The 15099-nt window shown below is 43.2% G+C and overlaps 1 long non-coding RNA gene across 1 annotated transcript; it reads left to right on the top strand.

The window, feature by feature from the left end:
- Window positions 1–9306: 9306 nt before the first annotated feature.
- On the top strand, window positions 9307–13168 carry LOC122451053. Its single transcript, XR_006272294.1, has 3 exons — window positions 9307–9359; window positions 10542–10619; window positions 13119–13168. It is a non-coding gene; the product is annotated as an uncharacterized LOC122451053 (long non-coding RNA).
- The last annotated feature ends 1931 nt before the right edge of the window (window positions 13169–15099 follow it).

The raw sequence follows: 15099 nt of genomic DNA, 5'->3' as shown, positions 1-15099 counted from the left end.
TTTCAAGTGATTGCAATGTATGCATTGTATTTGGAATCTTTCTCAAATAAACTAAAAATGTTTATAAATGAGGAATTTGGGGCAATTTGAGCACTGTTTGGATATCTAATCATATTTTTAGATGTGATAATGATATTGTGGTTATGTTTTCTAAAAAGAATGCATACTGAAAAATTGGAAGAGTGGAATGGCATGAGGTTTGAGATTAACTTTAAAAGAGTCTGGGTAGAGTTTAAATGAAACTATGAAATTGGCCTTGAGTTGATAATTGTTGAATCTAGGTGGTAGGTACATACTAAGCTTATTATGATATGTTTTTAAAATAAATATTTGACATTTTTTATAATAAAAAGTTTTTTTTTGAGTGATATTCAGGGGAAGTTGAACAGATTACTACAGCAAGAGAGGCCAAATCAATTTCTATATTAAATACATTTTACCAGCAAATGCTGCCAAAATCACTGGCAGTTTAGCTGGTAATAAATATAGTGATGATAATAAAAACAAAAATAAACATTTATTGGTTGCTTACTTTGTTCTTGTTGCTTTATATGTATTACCTTACTTAATCCTTATAAAATAATTGAGATGGTAACTGAAATATCCAATTTAAAAATTTATTTATTTTTAAAGCCAATCTTTTTTTTTTGGCCATGCCATGTAGCTTGTGGGATCTTAGATCCCTGACCAGGGATTGAACCTGGACGACATCAGTGAAAGCCCCAAGCCCTAACCACTGGACCACTAGTGAATTGCCATGAAATCCCCATCTTCTGGTAGGGGTCACTGAGACTCAGGGAGGTGGCTTACCTTGCCCGGCAGATTATAATGCTGGCTTTCTGGTGTCCATTTCCTATATTACCTTCCAGTCTTTCCTTTATGAAACACTTTGCACTGTGGGCTGTGGTTTTTCCTCTGGCTTCCCCTGAAACTTTTGCATTATTCTCTTTTCTCTCTTTTTTCAAATTCTCATCCATCTCTGATGGAGAAGGCAATGGCAACCCACTCCAGTACTCCTGCCTGGAAAATGGGACATGACTGAGTGACTTCACTTTCGCTTTCATGCCTTGGAGAAGGACATGGCAACCCACTCCAGTGTTCTTGCCTGGAGAATCCCAGGGACGGGGGAGCCTGGTGGGCTGCTGTTTATGGGGTCGCACAGAGTCGAACACGACTGAAGCGACTTAGCAGCAGCAGCAGCAGCATCCATTTCTGAAGATCCAGGTTATACCTCCCACCACTCTGACTTGTCAAGATTTCTTCCTCTTCTGGATCCTTATTTTACTTTCAATTAAGGTGGAAATTGTGTGTTGATCTATGATGCCTTCCTTTCTTTTTTGAAAAAATATTTGTTTACTTTTGGCTGCATTGGGTCTCAGTCGTGGCACATGAGCTCTCTAGTTGTGGCCCTTGGCTTCTCCCTAGTTGTGGCCCTCGGCTTCTCCCTAGTTGTGGGCCTCGGCTTCTCTCTAGTTGTGGGCCTCGGCTTCTCTCTAGTTGTAGCTCTCGGGCTTCAGAGTTGTGTGCTCTGTGGTTGTGGTGTGTGGGCTTCATTGCTCCACGGCATGTGGGGTCTTAGTTCCCTGACCACAGATCAAACCTGCCTCCCCTGCTTGGAAGGCAGATTCTTAACCACTGGAGCACTAGGGAAGTCCCTGTCTTTCATGGTGTTGTTTTGAGTTGCTATTAAAATCCTTGTTTAATTTTACTTGTTCAAGTCTAATGTCCCCAACTAGATTTGTAAACATCCTGAGGGTGTAAACAGTGTCTTATGCTTTTGTTGCCCTCAAAAAGGTTGGCGTGATGCCTTGTATGATAAATTTGTGCTGGTTAATGGAGATTGTTTGGAGACTTGATAACTAATGGCAATCAGGATTGCTTCCTTTATGCCAATTCTAGAGAGTGTATTTATAGGTACAGAGAGAATTGGCAAGTTTAAAATATTAAATTGTCCTCATAAAAGCCCATGTTCAGGGGAAATGCTTGTCCCCACTCCTCTTGTTGCCTGTGACCCGGCATCCTACACTCCTCACCTCTCTCTGAATCCTATAATCACTCAGTGGAGGGAAAAGGAGTGAGCCATCTACTACGTGAGTTTGAGAAGAAGGAGTAGAGCTTGCTCATTTCTCAACCTGAGTCCCAGTTTTCTGATGCAGAGAATGCATGTACTTGCCTGTTCTTGAATTTGTAGTAACTTACACAGGACCGGCCCACCCAGTGTCTGGGGCTGGGGGAAGGAGGACGTGGTTATAGAACTCCGTATTTCCTTTGACACAGTGAATAATTTTAATTCTGTTGTGCATCATTGCATGCATGCATGCTAAGTTGCATCCGACTCTGTGCGACCCTATGGACTGTAGCCTGCCAGGCTTCTCTGTCCATGGGATTCTCCAGGCAAGAATACTGGAGTGGGTTGCCATTTCCTTCTCCAAGGGATCTTCCTGACCCAGGGATTGAATCCAAGTCTCCCGCATTGCAGGCGGATTCCTTACCACCTGAGCCACCAGGAAGCCATGAGGAACAAAGGCGATAGTTTATTGTCATCTTCCTGGCTCTGTGTGTCAATACTTAACTTGACTGGGGCAAAGGAGTGTGTTACTTAGAAGCCTTTCAAACCTCAGCAATGTAAAAAGTGGGTGTTTAAGAATTAGTCTCATCAACAGCAGGAATTAACTTGATGAAAAGGCAGGGATTCTGAAGGGCTAGGTCCTGTAAGTCTATTTTGTGCAAAACAGAAACCGCAGATGGAGTGATGTAGTGGGAGCCCTCCACGGCCCCTGTCCACTCTGAGGTGGTCTGATAATATGCTAGAGGAGGATGATGACTGATGGGAAAGGAGATGGCAGGAGCTCCAAGGGGGTGGTTTTCACCTCGAGGGGGAGGAGCAAAGAGAAAGTGGAGAAGTCAAGTAGGATACTGCTGCTGCTGCTGCTAAGTGGCTTCAGTCGTGTCTGACTCTGTTCGACCCCATAGACAGCACCCACCAGGCTCCCCCGTCCCTGGGATTCTCCAGGCAAGAACACTGGAGTGGGTTGCCATTTTCAATGCATGAAAGTGAAAAGTGAAAGTGAAGTTGCTCAGTCGTGTCCGACTCTTCGAGACCCCACGGACTGCAGCCCACCAGGCTCCTCCATCCATGGGATTTTCCAGGCAAGAGTACTGGAGTGGGTTGCCATTGCCTTCTCTGCAAATAGGATAAAAACCACGTAAAAGAAGTTATGGGATAAAGACTGAGATTGACAGAGTGAATGAAAGAGGAGGGATTTCAGACATAGAGTGTATTTTAACAAGGTCAAGCAACCTCTACATTCTTCTCACTTTCTGAAATTTTAAGAATTTTGAATTCTTAACTGTAATATATTCCCTTCACAATTCCATAATCAAGTGAGTGATCACAGTGTAGGAAGTTAACTAGGACATCCTCACTCTTACAAATTTTTCCCATCACACATTGCTTACATACATGAGCACAGTGGCCACTGTATTATCATGAATGCTAACGTTTTCCCTCAGGAAACTGATTAAACTCAAAACCTATATTCAAATTTTTACTTAAAAACAAATTTATAAAAAGCATATCTGAACCTTGAATGGGAGAAACAATTGAAGATGGGGCATGATCGCTCCTCTGTGTGTTGTGATGAACCTGTTTGGGTTTTATGAAGTAGTGTCATGTGGAGGGGGAAACAAAGCTTAATTAGCTCATTAGCTCCGATTTTACTTTTATGGTGTAAACAGTTTTTGCAGAAGTTATAATTACTTATAGATGCTAATGCTGACTGTACTTTAAAATCTAAAAATTGCTGTCACTGAAGTTGTGTCTTGAAAATATGTTTATCTATCTTAGTGCAAATGCTCTCTAGAATCCTGGAAAGCATTAAAAAAATTTTTTTTTGAGGCACTTAAGCTCAACAGCTAATGGAAGATCATGTATTTAAATAATTTACACTTCCATCTGGTTTGAAGAACACCAGGTGGAAATTGCTGATCAGAATGAGTCTGCTACGTGGAAGGCAATGTTTGCTCAAAATAAATGAAAGACAAACACTTCCACGCATCCCATCTTTCTGTCTGTGTGGGTAGACTCCTGTCTCCTGCTCTCATGTTCTCTGGTCCCGGATCCTGTCTCTTACATCCACTGCGTACTGATGGGGCTCAGAAGGAACACGACGCACTGAGTTGACTTCCTCTGTTTTATTTTCTTCCTCACAATCTTTTGATCATAAGCAATCATTGTCTGCGTCTCTCATCCTTTCGCCCTGCCAACCTGAAATCAAAAGGGGCTGTCCCCTTGCTGCAGGAGAGAGGGAGCTGAGCTTCCTGGATGTGCTTCTCCTTGTTGCCGGGCCAACTGGCAACTTGTATGTTTCCCACTGAGCTTCACAGTGTGTTGTCAAAAGCATGGTTTTGTGAGTTGACTTTTGATCGGCACTTACTGTATCTTACCTGTCAACTCCACAGCGGACTTCCTCATTTACGGCATGTGGCCTGCGAGCACAGACCAAACCCTTCCAGCCAAGAAGAGCCCCACAGAGCACATGGCTCTGCTCCCCGGCTCTCTCTGGCTCATCCTGTTTTGTCAGATGCCTTCTCCCGTGTGAGGACATTTTCGGTGTGTATGAGTGTCTGCGCGTCTGTGTGTGTCATTTTAGGGCAGATAAAAGAATGGGAACCATTCCTGCTGTGAAGTCAACACAGTCAAAAAATGGAACTTTTTGTTTCAGCATCGTAAGGAAGAGTTCCCGGCCACGAAGGGTAATTGTTCCCAGGGCAGTGAACCAACTCACCTACCAGTGTCTCAGCTTACATAGGGGAGCAGGAAATGGTTATCACTAACAGAGTCGGAGCTAAGAAAAGCAGCCTTTCTGGTCTATGTGCTTTAAAACCTCATGGCCTCCATGCACTACCAGTGTGACATGAAAGTTTGCCTACCCAGCCTCTGAGACTCCCCCGGGAAACAAGATCACAGCGTCTGCCGCACCTTCAAACTCATCTTCTTCTCCAAAGCCAAACAAAATACGAATTCCCAATGTGTCCAGTTTTATTCTAGGTTTAGAAATAGCGCTTTTCCGAGTCATTTCTAAATTTGACAGTCTTCCCTCTCTCATTGCTAGAAACAGCCTGAGCTGGACTTGGCTGGGTGTGGGGAGACCTTGGGTAGTGCCTGAGATGACTGCTTCTCTGGCTGTCACAATTATCAGGGAATCTCTGAGAGAGGAGCCCTTTGTTTCCTATAAAAAATATGGGTGACGGGAGGAAAAATTGTTGGATGGAATTGCTTGGGGGCATTTTTCAATATTGTTAGGCCACTCTACTTGAAATGGGCTATCGTCATTCCTATCATTACTTTTCCTGCTCAGCTCTTTTAAAAAAATTAATTAAAAAAATTTCAGCTAGGCTTGGCCTTCATTGTTGCAAGCAGACCTTCTCTAGTTGTGTCAAGCGGGGGCTACTCTTCATTGCAATGCATGGGCTTCTCATTGCGATGGCTTCTCTTGTTGCAGAGCAGAGCTCTAGGTGCTCGGGTTTCAGTAGTTGCGGCACATGGGCTTAGTTGCTCCATGGCACGTGGAATCTTCCTGGACCAGGGATTGAACCCTTGTTTCCTGCCTTGGAAGGCTGATTCTTATTCAGTGAACCACCAGGGAAGACCTCGCTGCTCATCTCTTGGCTACACATTTGGGAGTGGACTGGAAAGGGGACTTGCTAGGAGCTGTGACGTTGAGACACCACTATGGCCTCCTCTCCCTCCCCATGTATAGCCTGGGAGTGGCAAGGGGCTGAGGCTGGCAAATATGGAATTGGGGGTGCCCAACAGTCCCTGTGTTCCCAGCCCCCTTCAGGTAGTGCCACCCGAGGTGTCGCACTGCCTTATGAAGTATGGAAAGCTTATGTCAGAACCAGCTTGGTGGGGATACTGCCTAATAACCTAATTGTCATGTTGAGCACATGGGGCTGATGATGTGCTCTGAAAATGCCTTCATTCATCTCCCCCAATGCCTTTTCCCCCTTCTGCCCTTAGGAATGTGCGTGTGTGCCAAGTCGCCAAGTCATGTTCAACCCTTTGTGAATCCATGGACTGTGGCCCGCTAGGTTCCTCTGTCCATGGGATTCTCCAGGCAAGAATACTGGAGTGAGTTGCCATGCCCTCCTCCAGGGGATCGTCCCAACCCAGGGACTGAACCTGTCTCTTATGTCACCTGCATTGACAGGCAGGTTCTTTACCACTAGTGCCACCTGGGAAGCCTGCCCTTAGGACTAGCCTCTTGATTTTCTGGTTACTTCCAGAAAACTAAAGATCCTCTGATTATCTTTAGAATAAATTCATGCCAGTTTAGTCATTAATATGTCAAGCTAGGCTAATAAATCACTGGTTTCCTTTTAATGGTTAACTTTTCCTTCAGCTTGCGCCTTACAGGTCTGGGTGGTCCTGGTCTTGCCTTGTGTGCCCCATACAGAGCTGTGCTTCTCTGGCACCAGATTTGGATATGGCATGGAGGAGGAGAGAGCTGGGAAGGTCTCGCTGTTGGCATGCATGTTCCCTGGACTTGGGAGATTTGTGAAACGACTTTTCTCTTGTCGGGTTCATGTGTGTGCATGCACACACACACACAGACCCACACACAGACCCACACACAGACCAGAAGGGGTTTTCTCACTACTCAAGTGTCTCCACTGGCTGGTGTCATGTATGGCTCTCAGCCTGCGAATTCAGCAGTTCACACCTTGTTGGGGTCACCTCCCCTATCTGGGTGGGTCCTGAGTTACTAACCTTCTCATATGAAGACACCTAGGAGCCCTTTGTCCTAGGAGCACATGGCGGCCATTTGTTGTTGTTTAGTTGTAAGTCGTCTCTGACTCTTTTGAGACCCCATGGACTGTAGCCCACCTGACTCCTCTGTCCATGGGATTTTCCAGGCAAGAATACTGGAATGGTTTTGCCATTTCCTTCTCCAGGGGGATCTTCCCAACCCAGGGATTGAACCTGCATCTCCTGTGTATGGCAGCCCAGAGAGCCATCTTTACTTTGATGTCACAATAGTTGGTCGTCATCTTCCTCTCTTTGAAAATCCCAGAGTCAGACTCCAGTCCAAGATGTACCCCCAGATCTAGAGGATGCATGGCAGGCTCTCAGAGGGGTCTCATTGAAATCCTTTCCTTAGACTTGAGGTCAGTGGCATGCATTGACTTGCACCCCAAGTCCCTTAATCTTGGGGAGGGCTGCCACTCACAGCATACAGAAGTTCTCCAAAAAGTCCTCTTATAATCTCTCTCTCTCTCTTTTTTTCCCCCAATACTCCTAATCTTTTCTGGGCTGAGGATGGGTAGTCAGCAAAGCATTAAATCCCAGTTCTTAAGCAAGTCCCATGCATGTTCTAACTGGTTGTCTTGCATCTCCCTTTGAAATGTGATATTTATTGTCTTGCAGCCTCTGCTTAAATTAAAGTCAAAGTGGTTTATTTAACATCTGGTAACATTAAATCAAAGTTTGAGTTTAAAAACTGAAGCATTATGTTCATATGGATATGTGAATATCTATGCATCCTAAGTTGAACAACATAAAATTTAAAGTTTGTCTTCAGCGTCCTCTTTAAGTAATTACATGTGCATTTGAATGAAGAGCTCAAAGGGGAAACAAAATCTCCCCTAAGTGGAGAAGTTCTATTGCCTGTTTCTAACTAGACAGTATTGTAAGCTTCAAGATGTAGGCCGAAGACTTATTCAATATTTCGGACCCTTTTCTTCAATAGCATAATGTTTTTCAGCAGCCAAGTGGAATAGTTTCCAAAATGGAAGAGTTGAGATTAACAACAAAAGCAATAATTAAACCAACAGTATTTAATAGACCATTCATACTGTCCTAGTTTTTAAGTGCTGTGTGGAAATTGGCCATCAGACCCTCACAACAGTCATATGTGAGGTGATATTATTCTCATTTGATAAAGTTTTAGCAACTTAAGGTCATGTAGATTTTAGATGATGGAGTTTAGATTTTAATTCAGGAAGTCTAACTTCATAGTTGATTTTCTTCGGAAGATTGAATTGAATGATTTGAAGCTTGAAATTTCCTGTAAAACAGGGCAATCTAGAGCTTTATATACTTTCTCAATCCTTTGACTTCACTTAATTCAGTCATTTCATTTCATTTACTTATTTTAAATAATCTTGGCTGCTGAAATGGTCTGCTTCCGTGAGCATGGGAGCATCAAGGAAAAGAGAAAGAGGTTTTTTTTAAACTAAGGTGTAATTGACATATAACATGTTAGTTTCATATGTACAGTGTAATGATTCAATATTTGTACATATTGTGAAGTGATTCCCACAATAAATCTAGTTTACATCCATTACCGTACATAGTTAAAACATTTCTTTTTGCATGTTATGAGAACTTTTAGGATTTATTCTCTTAGCAACTTTCAAATTTGTAATACTGTCTTGTTAACTATAGTCACCATGCTATACATACATTACATGTGCATGACTTACTGATTTTGTAAATGGAAATTTATATCTGTTGACCACCTTCATCCATTTTAGTCACACCCCATTCCTACCTTTGGCAAAAACCAATCTGTTCTTTGTATCTGTGAGCTCATTTTTGTGTGTTATTTTTTGCTTTTGGATTCCACATTTAAATGATATCACATGGTATTTGTCTGACTTACTTAATGGAATGTCCTCAAGGTCTGTCCATGTTGTTACAAATGGCAAGATTTCATTCTTTTTTATGGCTGAGTATTATCATTGTTGTTTTTCAGTCGCCCACTTGTGTCTGACTCTTTGTGACCCCATGGACTGCAGCACGCCAGGCCTCCCGTCCCTCACCATCTCGGAGTTTGCCCAGGTTCATGTTCATTGCATCAGTATTGCCGTCCAGCCATCTCATCCTCCGATGCCCCCTGCTTCTTCTGCCCTCAATCTTTCCCAGCATCAGGGACTTTTTCAATGAGTTGTTTGTTCACATCAGATGACCAGAATACTGGAGCTTCAGCTTCAGCATCAGTCCTTCCAGGGAATATTTAGAGTTGACTGAAGGAGGGAATGGCAAACCACCCCATATACTTGCTATGAGAACGTCATGAACTGTATAAAAGGCTGAGTATTATTCCATTGTATATCTGTATCACACGTTCTTTATCCATTCATTTGTTGATGGATGTTTAGGTTATTTCCATGTCTTGGCTATTATAATATTGCAGTGAATGTGGGGGTGCATATAGCTCCTTGAATTAATGTTTTCATTTTCTTCAGGTAAATACCCAGAAGTGGAATTTTTAACTTTTTGAGGAAACTCCATACTGTCTTCCATAGTGGTTGTACCAATTTGGCAGGATTTTTTTAAAAAGCACTTTATTGAGGTATGTTTGACATGTAAAAAGCTGTGCATGTTAAATGTATACAACTTGATGAGTTTAGTGATAAGCTTACACCCGTGAGAGCTTCCCTTGAAGCTCAGTCGGTGAAGAATCTGCCTGCAGTGCAGGAGACCTGGGTTCGATTCTTGGGTCGGGGAGATCACCTGGAGAGGGAAATGGCAACTCATTCCAGTATTTTTGCCTGGAAAATCCCATGAACAGAGGAGCCTGACAGGCTACAGTCCATGGTATTGCGAGAGTCGGATATGACTTAGTGACTAAACCACCACCACCATACATCTGTGAAACTATTGCCTCCATCAATGCATAGATATTGACATACCATCTCCCAAAATTTCCTCCAGCTCCCTTGATTATCATTATCATTTTTGGGGGTAGTGAGAAGGCTCGACATTCCATCTCCTCTCTTAGCAAATTTTCAGTATAAAGTAAGTATGTTAGCTGTATGCTCCATGCTGGATAGCAGATCTCTAGAACTTATTTATCTTGCATAACTGGAACATTGACCATCATTTTCCCATTTTTCTCTCCCTCCTGTCAAGGAAGAAAGGTTTTTTTTGTTTGTTTTTGGCAATGCCTCAGGGCAAGTGGAATATTAGCTCCCCAACCAGGGATCAAACATGCGCCTGATGCAGTGAAAGTGTGGAGTTTCAGCTACTGGTCTGCCAGGGAAGTCTAAAAGAAGAGCAGGTTTTATAAGGATGGGGCTAAATGTTCTTCTATAAACTTTCTTTGCCACTTTCATCAGCCTTTAAGAGACTTCTATTTAGTACATTTTTTTCAATGAATAATGTTAGCCATGTGTCACTGCTACTCCCTTGCTGATCTTCTTGCTATTTTCTTGGAACCCAAGGACTTCTTTACTCAGGTTGGTATTTATAGACCCAGAATGGGCCATTTGTAACCATATTTGGTTGGCTTCCTAAATAAAGGGAAAGGTCAGGTCCAAAACTGACCACCTGGAAAACTCGAGTGGACCAATACCCAGTGCACATTAATGATTCCCCCTATTTATTTCACTGTCCCATGAGTGGATTAGCTTTGACTTAGTCTGTGTACGCTCCTGGATGAGGGAAGATGTGTGTTTAGTTCAGGTTGTATCTTTTGCAGTGATTCTTAAATAGTGGTGTTAACAACCCTGTTGGCTGATTGTGTGAGTTTCAGGAACCACAGTGAAACAAGTGACTGATCAAGAGATTTATGCATTTCCAAAGGATACGTGGCTGGAGGACGTTGGGCCATGTGAGTATGGGGCAGATGTGGGCATGCCGGTTCTTGTGGCTTTGCCTCTAAGACAGAACTAAGCCATCCAGTCTACATTTCCCCACCTCTCACCCAGGACTTCAGATGTTTTCTAGGTTTTACCAACACACGTTCCTTTCCAACTGCCCCTTTAATCATTTTAAGCACCTTGAGACTAAGATAGACTCTTCAGGTAGTGGTGGGTTCCCCCCACTTCTGCTTTGATACAGAGAATGTTAAATTTCTTTTTTTCCCCCAACATCCTATGAATCTGTGACGAGGGTGAATAAAAAAAGATCTCTAGAAAACTATGCCCTTTCACTGTTGTGCTAAATGTAATCCAAGTGAAAGCTGTGTGTCAGATTCAGGACAGCCCCTCACCCCCACCCCCAGATCTCCTGTGGACACACCGTCTCCCCTAAGAATTTCCTGTAGGGTATGCTTTATCCTTTATTTGTTCGGCAAATATTTGTTGAGCATCTACTCCGCCCAGTCACTCTTCGGTGCATGGGGATGTGAGTGAACAAAAGAAGACAAAATCCCTGCCGTAAGGAAAGGTGCAGGACAGGGGTGCAAGCTGTGCTGCAGTCCATGGGGTCATAAAGAGTTGGACGTGACTGAGTGACTCAACAACAGCAAAATGAGAGCTGACATTTTCGTGGGTGGAGACAGAAAATAAGGCAAATTAGTAACATACATAGTGTGTTAAGGGCTTCCCTGGTGGCTCAGACGGTTAAGAATCTGCCTGCAATGCGGGTTACCTGGGTTCGATCCCTGGGCCAGGAAGAGCCCCTGTAGAAGGGAATTGCAACCCACTCCAGTATTTTTGCCTGGGGAATCCCATGGACTGGCGAGCTACAGTCCATGGGGTTGCAAAGCGTCTGACATGACTGAGCTACTAACACACACACACACACACACACACACACACACACAATGTGTTAGAGATAAATGCTGTGAAGAAAAATAAAACAGAGAAGTTGGGGTATGGGGTGTGGTTTAATTTCCAGTAAGACCATTAAGGAAAACTTGCTGGGAAGGCGATGTGTGAGCAGACTTGAAGGAGAGCAGGACGTGATCCATGCAGAGACTGGGGAAGGTTCTGGAAGCATCGTGACTTTTAGAAGAGCTGCTGCTTGGGAGGATCCTAGGCTGGTATTTCTGGTATTGCATCTCTGGGATCAGATCAGAGCTCAGCTGACCTCCCAAAATCAGGGCAGAATCAGTGAGATTCTCAGGAAGAAAACTGATGGAAGGAAAAACCCGTCACAGCAGATTGCTGATGGGCTTAGAAAGAAAAGTGAAAGTGTTGTTTGCACAGTCGTGTCCAGCTCTTTGTGACACCATGGACTGTAGCCCCCCAAGCCTCCTCTATCCATGGAATTCTCCGTCAAGAATACTGAAGTGAGTTGCCATGCCCTTCTCCAGGGGATCTTTCCAACCCAGGGATCAAACCCAGGTATCCAGCATTTCAGGCAGACTCTACCATCTGAGCTACCAGGGCTTAGAGACCTACCCTTTTTTTTTTTTTTTTTTTTTTTTGAGACCTACCCTTTGACTCCTTTTTCCATTCTCAGGTACAGAATCCGGTTTCTCCTTGCGTTGTCTGTTATGCCAAATTTAGCCAACTGCAAGGTTAAAGGGACTTAGTTCACACAGCACTGTCCTAACTTCTGATGCCAAGTGCAGGTTTGGGAGAGGGTTCCGCAAACCACTCTCAGTTTCAGCAATTTGCTAGAAAGACTCTCAGAACCCACTGAAATCTGTTACTCACTGTTCTGGTTTATAACAGAGAAAGGGTGTAGATTAAAATCAGCCTGGGGAAGAGATGCATAGGGCAGAGTCCGTGAGGGTTCCAAATGCCCAGTATCCAGTGGTCCTTTCCCTGGGGAGATGTGGACAGCATTCATCCTGCCTACATCCATGTGTAATAACATGCACAGGGTATTTTCCGCTAGGGAGGCTCACCTGAGCCTCGGTATTCAGCGTTTTAACTGGGGCTCCATTGCAAATTGCCCATATGGCTCTTCTTCAGTCTCCAGCCCTTCCAGAGATGGTTGATACCTTTAGTTTCAAATTCCCCCAGAGAGCAGCTGATGCCGTGTAGCCTAAGATAAATCACACTGTTAGGCTGTTTGGTGGCCAAAGCCCCTGGGCAAACAAAGACCCTGCTATTAGGCATGACCTTCCAGGAGCCTGGATTCTCAGTGGCTGAGGGCAAAGGCCAGACCTCTTTGTTGGACAAGGTTAATTCCTCACTGCAGAGTTTGTAACATACAGTTATTCTTCTCCATATTTGTTCTAACATCATTCATAACTGCTCTTCACTAAAAAGAATCCACATGCTAGGTAGGAAGGCAGAGATGGAGCTGGGGGCTCTTCATCTATACACTTGAGAGGACCACACATTTCATATTTGCATTTTAGGTTTCTTTACTATTGAATACCTAGTAGATAGCTTTAAACAACATTCTTCTCATTGTCTTTTGTCCCTTTCAGGGGCAAGAGGGAAAACAAGGACTCATGGAAAACAATAGGTATATATTCTGCACAAAATCATTGAAGGTAAGTAAACTAATAGCACATAGATTTAAATGTTTACTGGTTTGTGTCAGTGTCTGGTTATACAATGAATAATTCATATCAAACTAGTAGAATGTAACATTTACATAAAATAATACTTTGCAAATTTATGGTAAGTACTAATTACTTGCCTTATTTGCCATGACTATGATATTAAATATTCATAAAAATGTGATTATTTCTTTGATTTGGCAGGCATTTAGATTTCTCTACAGCTTTTCACACTGCTAATTTTAATCCAGTAAATTATCTGGAAGAAAACAGTATGCAGCCTAAAAACTGTTCAAAATTCACTCCAACATTGAGCACATTATGGACGTAATGATCCGTTACCACCAAACTTCAAGAAGGTCTTAGAAGGAAACTGAGAATTAAACAAAGAAATATGGAGGCCATCATCATGATTTATCAGATATGTTTATTAGGAGATTTTTAAAAAAATACATGCTAAGGACAGTCTTTAGAAATACCACCTTGATATACAACAAATGCATTTGGGGATGTTTTGCTCCCGCCAGGGGCCAGTTTAAGGGAATTTAGCAGGACTCTGCCAGCGTTCATTTCCCAGCTTGATGTGCAGCGAGGTTATTATTTGTGAGGCACATTCATGCAGGAGCCCGAATTGTGGGCCAGTGCACTGGAAATGGGCTTCTTGTGGGATCCGGGTTGGGGCGTACCTCCTCCCTTTCTTACCACGGTGGTTTAAGTTGGGTGATCTCATATTCTTTAAAACAAACTCAGAGTTCCATAGCACAAGACTCAGGTCAGAGGAGACCATAGTGAAGGACCTGAATATTTTATATTCTGTTAACTTACAATGACTCTAGTAATAATTTATCTGCTTTCTTTGATCCAATGAGCACAAAATGGAACTCACTTACAGATAGCCTGTATTCTCTGGTCCAGAAATTCAGAGAGGAACAAGAGGGTAACCCTTGGGATCTAAAGGTCTAGGGACCTAAGAGGGAGGGAGGTGGTGGGAGAAAACGGCAGGGAAGAGGTGGAGATTGTCAACCAGTAGCTCACTCACCAGAAACTAGTTGCAGGGAGGGACTTCCCTGGTGATCCAGTGGTTAAACCTTTGCCTTCCAGTGTGAGGGGTGGTTTGATCCCTGGTCAGGGAACTAAGATCCCACATGCCTCATGGCCAGAAAACCAAAACATAAAACAGAAACAATATTGTAGCAAATTCAATAGAAATTTTAAAAATGGTCCACATAAAAAAAATACCTTAAAAAAAAGAAAAAAGGAAATAGTTGCAGGGAAATGGCAGAAAGGGACCAGACACTGGTATTGCTAGTTTACATCTTGGCTTCTATTGCTGAATCCTCTATGAGACAAAAAGATTCCACAACCTAAAGTTCCCTTGGAAGCTGGTATTCATTAGGGTGAGTTTTATTACCTCAGTCTCTGGAGCTGGAGCTAGGAAACACTCTCGGGGTTTGTTCACACCTGTTTATGAAAAGCGCTGGACTCAGGTCAGGGTCATGGTACTGAACAACAGCAACAAAAAGATGACAGCTCTGAAGAGTCGTGTATTTAGAGTATAAGCCCAAGGTTATATTCTAAAGGTGGAAGGTTGATGACTCAAGGTCTCCAGAAGAGAACAGGTCACGTGGCAGATAAACACAAGGTGACAGAAGCTGAGAGCCCTTCTTTCACAAACCTTAAGGCAGATGCAAAAGGAAAATTACAATTGAAAATTTTAAAGGGTAACATTTCCACAGAGCCTCTAACCTCATGAATAAGAGTGTTCTGTCTTTGCAGGTGAATGTGACCTGGTAACCAGAGCTCAGGAAAGGAACACCCATCAGCACTTCCTGAAGGAAGACGGCTTGCTTTCTTCATCAGGCCACGAGGAATGAGGTTCAGAGCAGACAGCTGGCGTGGGTGTGAC

Source organism: Cervus canadensis, chromosome 12 (assembly GCF_019320065.1).
Source record: "Cervus canadensis isolate Bull #8, Minnesota chromosome 12, ASM1932006v1, whole genome shotgun sequence".
Taxonomy (NCBI): domain Eukaryota; kingdom Metazoa; phylum Chordata; class Mammalia; order Artiodactyla; family Cervidae; genus Cervus; species Cervus canadensis.
This window is presented reverse-complemented; position numbering and strand designations above follow the sequence as displayed.